Source organism: Sinocyclocheilus anshuiensis, unplaced genomic scaffold, assembly GCF_001515605.1.
Source record: "Sinocyclocheilus anshuiensis isolate Anshui unplaced genomic scaffold, SAMN03320099.WGS_v1.1 scaffold188, whole genome shotgun sequence".
Classification (NCBI taxonomy): Eukaryota; Metazoa; Chordata; class Actinopteri; order Cypriniformes; family Cyprinidae; genus Sinocyclocheilus; species Sinocyclocheilus anshuiensis.
Window position 1 is genome coordinate 1,214,157 of NW_015555768.1, and position 6,463 is coordinate 1,220,619.

At 36.6% G+C, this 6,463-nt stretch overlaps 1 protein-coding gene across 1 annotated transcript in view; it reads left to right on the forward strand.

Annotated features, from left to right (window-relative positions):
* The window catches only part of LOC107674375 (leucine-rich repeat neuronal protein 1-like), a 17,750-nt gene that overhangs the window by 780 nt on the left and 10,507 nt on the right, over positions 1 to 6,463 (forward strand). The window lies entirely within an intron of this gene.

Here is a 6,463-nt window from a genome sequence, read left to right on the forward strand (position 1 = left end):
TATATATATATATATATATATATATATATATATATATATTTTTTTTTAGTCTGTATTTTTCATTTGGGTCACACTTGATGTTACAGCTTACACAGAAATTACTGAGAAAACTACATGTGCTCACTGTGTAATTTTGTCGAGCTGTTTGCATATTATTATTGGTCTTCCTATAGTATTTCTTACAGAAATGCAAATCATAACACTGTAATTTAAAGTTTTAAGTGTATGTGTTTGTTTAGAGGTCTTTCTGTCATGTGACAGCCTTTGTGACCTAGACTTTTAATTGACCTAGATGGAGCCATTTAAACTGTTTACTTAATTTTCACAGTCATATGTACTTTATGGTAATACGTTTTATAGTAATAGCAATAAAAAAATAATATTTAAATCATATTTTTATTGGTAAACTCTCAGAAAAAAAGGTACAAAAGCTGTCACTGGGCTGGTGCCTTTTTAAAAGGTACACGTTTGTACCATATTTACCCCTAGAGGGTGCATATTAGTACCTTAAAAGTACATAGAACCTAAAGTGTACATACAAGTGCCTAAATGGTATATCTAGTACCTTTTTAAACGGTACCACTGTCCCAGTGACAGCTTTTGTACCTTTTTTTTCTGAGAGTATAAAGGAGTGTTTAAAAAAATATAGTAAAATAACATCAGAAATGCAGCTGTATTAGTAGAATTTCATATCAGGCACATCTGGAAGATATTATTTAGAAGCAGAAACAATACATCATAAACTATATCATAGTTGACGGCCCAGTTTTGGCAGTGTATCCTCAGTGATGTTTTTTTATTTTCTTTTTGATAGTTCTGTTTGTATATCTATTATAGCTGCTCTAAATAAAACAGCGCAGAAGACCTCTGAAGGAGCAAACCAGGAGAAAATAGCCCATGGGAATATGAGTGAACGTAGCAGAGACAGCACAGGAACCCTTAACATTCATAATGGATGCTTACATCCTCAGTTCATGTGATCTCACACGCCATTTGATTACTAAGTACGGATTTATTTCCTTGGGCTGCTTTCCCTGTTTCATATAGCTTAATGATAGCATCCCAGAGTGAGATTTTATTGCCAGATCTTTGTTCAGTAAATTGACATCTGTTTTGGTCTACAGTAGTGGACAATTAGTTATATTTCATTGTGCATGCACCTCATTTTTGTTTTTACATTTATGCATGTTGAAGACACTTCTCCAAAGCAACTTCAAAGTATGCATATTTTTTTTCAATAGTTTATGTATTCCTGAAAATTGAACCCATGTCTTTAGCATTAGTGTTATTCTCTACTATTGCCAATATTTATATACATTTAAAAAAAAATCTATATGTATATAATTTTTTTATATACATATATGTATATTCTTTAAATAAAAAATAATGTATATACATATTCTTTATGTAAAATGATTAACATTAATATATTTTATTGAATGTATGTGTAAAATACAGTGTTGGTGTAATGCATTACTAAGTAACTAATTGCTGTAATTTAATTACTTTTCCCTTGCAAAAGTAAGGGATTACACTTAATTTTTCTGTAATTTAATTATCATTAAATTAATTACCATCAAATGTAATTACCATTTAATTAATTGCATTAAATACTGAATTGACTATAGAACTATTCTGTAAATAACAATGGTGGATTTAAAGGGGTCATATGATGCGTTTTCAATTTTTCCTTTCTCTTTGGAGTGTTACAAGCTCTTGGTGCATAAAGAAGATCTGTAAAGTTGCAAAGACTAAAGTCTCAAATCCAAAGAGATATTCTTTATAAAAGTTAAGAGTCAGTCACGCCTACCTAAAACGGCTCGTTCTAACATGCCCCCACATGTCTACGTCACTATGTGGGAAGATTTGCATAACGCCACCCAAATGTTCACGCAAAGAAAGAAGGCGTAACTTTTATTCTCGCTGTAGTATTGTTGTTGCCGCCGCCATGTCGTAAAGACGCTGTGTGCTTCGTTGTGAAAGCGAAACTACTTTGTTTGGTCTTCCAAAAGAGGACGATATCCGCTTCGTCATGCCTAGAGCTGATCCGTGCTGGTCGATGAGGAAATACTACAACTTCACGCTGTGGATCGCCGGACAGGCTTTCACCGTGGACGAAGCGGAGTCCAGCCCGGAGTCGTCACATGTCCTTCCAGACGCTCCTTCGTCGGCCGCTCACTCAAGCTGCTCACCTCTGGACCATGCTGGATGTGGATGCGTCTCTCCAGCCTGAGTGAAAGGGTTGCTGCCGATGCTTTGCATAATGCACTGAAGAGTTTGGGCTGTACAGAGTCACGGTTGCATTAGTTTGGAGAGGTTATTGAGAGCCAGTGGTGCTGTGGGTGGAGAAATGCATCAGGTCTTTTGTGGCCCAGAACATGAAATAACTGTTGGACTTGTCCTTCAGTGAGTCCTCCTGTCCCCTGAGAGATGATTTCAGCTCCATCTCTCTCCATCGCCGTGTGTCTCTGTCGACATTTCAGCTTATCTGTCTTGCTCACTTTCACTCTGTCTCTCTTGTCCTGTCCACTTCCTATCTTATCTTCTTAATCAGAAATGATTCTCGCTTTCACAGGGCACTAAACGTTAAATTGAAGAAAGAAAAAAAGAGGCCAGTGAGAAAGCAGGGTGTACAGCTCCCATCACTTACCATTTAATAACTATTTTTGTATTTAAACATGTTTTGCTTTCAAATGATGATTGAGAATCTGAATAAGCCACGTCCCACAGGAAATGTAATTGGAATGGCAGGAACAGAAATGTACAGTGATTGTTATTAATGATCGTGATTGTTGTCTTTTCAGGCAGCTTCATATGTATGCCCAAAATAAATTTCCCTCAGCGGGACAAATAAAGTAATATGTATTTCATTAGTCCAACAGTTTTGTGATAAAACATGAATAATTATAACATAATTTTTTCCAAATAATTAGACGGAATTCTCTAAACAAAGACCAATACTGTCAAAACTTTTATTTTATATTGATGAACTTTTATTCAAATAATTTTACAGCACCATATAGTGTCAACCACATTATTTTCAGATAACAATCAAACAAGCAATAAATAATCACATTATAAAATAAGAGTTCTGGAATTGAATTGGACTTTAAAGGGTTAGTTCACCCAAAAATGAAAATTCTGTCATTAATTACTCACCCTCGTGTTGTTCCAAACCTGTAAGACCTTCGTTCATCTTTGGAACACAATTTAAGATATTTTTGATGAAATCTGAGGGCTCTCTGACCCTCCCATAGACAGCAAGGTAACTACCACGTTCAAGGTCCAGAAAAGTACCAAGATGATCGACAAAGTAGTCCGTGTGACATCAGTGGTTCAACTGTAAAGTTATGAAGCTACGAGAATACTTTTTTGTGCAAAGAAAACAAAAATATGTTAACTAACCCTTTAAGGCTGTGTTTACACTTGTAGTTCGGTTCTCTTGGCTCTTTTGGTCTGGACCAAAAATGAAAATGATATATTTAGTTCTTGTTTGCTGGTTCATAAGGATAAGGATATGGTAACATAAAATATACTTTTATGAAGTATATTTAGCAAAGTTACAGAGCATCCCAAACAATGCTGTGTGCTGGGCTAAATGTACTTGTTGTATGTGTGTACATATGGTGGCATTTTGACCAGCTGTTAACTCGCATAGAGTTTATAATATGTGTAAAGGAGTCAAAACAGTGTCAGGAATTTCTCTGTACCACACAAAGATCTGCTGCAATGAGACAGCGGTTCTGATGCCTGTACCGAACTGTAAAGGGCAACAAGAGCCAGGTATGCTTGAGCATTCTGGCCTTTTTAAGTTTGCATCTTGTGACATCACATCCTGTTTTTGGTTTGTTTAGATGTCTTTGAGACGTGTTGCATTTATATATCAGTCGAACCACACCAGAGTTAAAAAGGTGGATCTTGGTCTGCTTGTTTGGTGCACAATAAGGCTTGGATGGCATCATTCAAACTTATTCAAATGAACTGCACTAACAGGGCAATTGCACCGTTTATTTTAATCGAACCAAACCTTGTGTAAACATGCCCTAAAAGGCATTCTCACTTCAATCCTGAATAGCGCACAACCCTGTTTAGTACACGCTGGCTCTTGCCAGAGTTTGCTTGTGTTCGTTTTACAGCCTCAAATATTGCCAGAACTCAACTTTGCTCTGTAATGTTTCATTAGAGACATTTAAGCAGTGACTCATAAGTCTATTTTTTTCACTCAGCCCACTCTCCCAGCAACAGTTCTCGGTCCTTTTTTTTTTTTTTTTAAACCAATAAGTGTGTATTCATGGACAGTTATGTGCTGTTTGGTGGGTGTATGTGGATGAGTTCTTTACATTTAATGCTCAGTGTTTTTTCACCCCAGCAGTGCGGTGATAGGGCAAATAACTTAGTGGGCCCTCCAACTGCATTTATTGGCATCAAAAAAAGTAAGCTTTGAATTTTAAGTGTTTTTCTCTTGCAAAAATGCTTACGCTGGCGTTCCTTTGATTCAGTATGCATTCCATTTAATTTAAATGCTGCACTAGCTCCAGTACACATTTTCAGCTTTTATTTGACTCTCTTCACAGCTTTGGATGTTACTATGATGAAATGTATAGCGCCACTGGCTCATGCCAACCTAAACATGTAGTTCTGTCTGTTATACTTGTGTTAGGTCATTATTTCTCATTAGCAGCACCAAACTGAATTATCTTAATCAAACAGGGTTTCTTAAAGGAATAGTTCACCCAAAAAGGAAAATTTACTCAGTCTCAGGCCATCCAGAATGTAAATGAATTTGTTTATTTGATTTGGAAAAAAATTTAGCATTGCATCACATGTTCATCAGTGGATCCTCTGCAGTGAATGGGTGCCGTTAGAATAAGAGTTAAAACAGCTGATAAAAACATCAGAATAATCCAAAAGTAATGTACACGACTCCAGTCCATCAATCAACATCTTGTGAAGTGAAAAGATGTGTGTTCGTAAGAAACAAATCTATCATTAAGACGTTTTTACCTTAACTTGCTTCTGACTGAAATACAAGTCCTCTATCCATAATATTGTTTTCTACAGTGGAAAAGTCATCTCATCTGAATCTGGAGAGAAATATGTGGTTTTTAAATTGAATGCCTTAATGATGAGTTTGTTTCTTATAAACATGCAGCTTTTCACTTTACATGACAGATTGGCTGGAGTGGATATTTACTTGTGATATTTTTATCAGCTGTTTGGACTCTCATTCTGACGGCACCCATTCACTGCAGATGATCCACTGGTAAGCAAGTGATGTAATGCTATATTTCTCCAAATCTGTTACGATGAAGAAACAAACTCCTCTACATCTTGGATGGCCTGAGGGTGAGTAAATATTCAGCTAATTTATAATTGTAGGGTGAACTATTCCTGTAACACTCCATGTCACATTACATCACCTGTAAATTTTATGCATCACCTGACTTTTATTAGACTGGATTTCTGTTACTTAAACAGTTTGTACTGTGCTGGTTATCCACTTGAACGGTGATGTATAAGCTGATATTGGTAATACATATTGGTGTGTGAGAAAGTGATGAAGGGTTGAAAAGTAAATGAGGTCATGAGGTGTTGTCAAACTGTGATGGCCCAGATGCATCTTTCCTTCACACCAATTAACAGCTTTTTCCCTAAATTTTACCCAATAGCAAAAGGCAAGGATGAAAATTAAAGACCTGCCTGCAGTGCTCTCAATAATTAATAACCCATCCATGAATTTGTCATCGGCTCCAATATGTTTGCAGATGTGAGGGGCTGTGTTCAGGCATGACAAATAAAAAGGAAAGGAAAGTGTACTAAAAGAGAGATCAGCCCCAAAGGGTTATCGGTTACACACCATCCTAATCTCCAATCACCGCTGTACTACAGCACATCTTTGGGGAACAACACCACTGTCTTGCTCTCCATTGTTGTACTTTGCTCTGATGTATGTGGCCATGTGTACATGTTCATATAATTACATTTTAATGGTTTGCAGTAGCACCTCATTGTTGTGTTCTGTGTACATTAGAGAGTGTGAAATGTAGGGCACCTTGTACAGTAAATACAATAGTCGGGATGCTTGTTTGTTTCCAGCAAGCATAATAGCTTTTAAAAGGCAAAGATCTAGCTGTAAAACTGTTGCACCAGACTCGAATACAGCTGGCTGGATAATCTCTCTTAAATTACAAGCTGAGCCATTCATTCAATGCACTTCACTTGGTCACTGAGCTGAGTGGCACAACTTTTATAATAAAGACAGTGAATCAAACAACATCTGTCCCAACATAGCTCTTAATAGTGCTCAAGTGCATTTTTTCAGTTCATTTCAATAATTCGATAATTTCTCAGTTCATCATGAGGACTTTGGCACATATGTAGACACATGCAGTTCAGAGTATTTGTTGTTCGAAACACACACACACACACACACACACACACACACACACACACACAGCAGTAA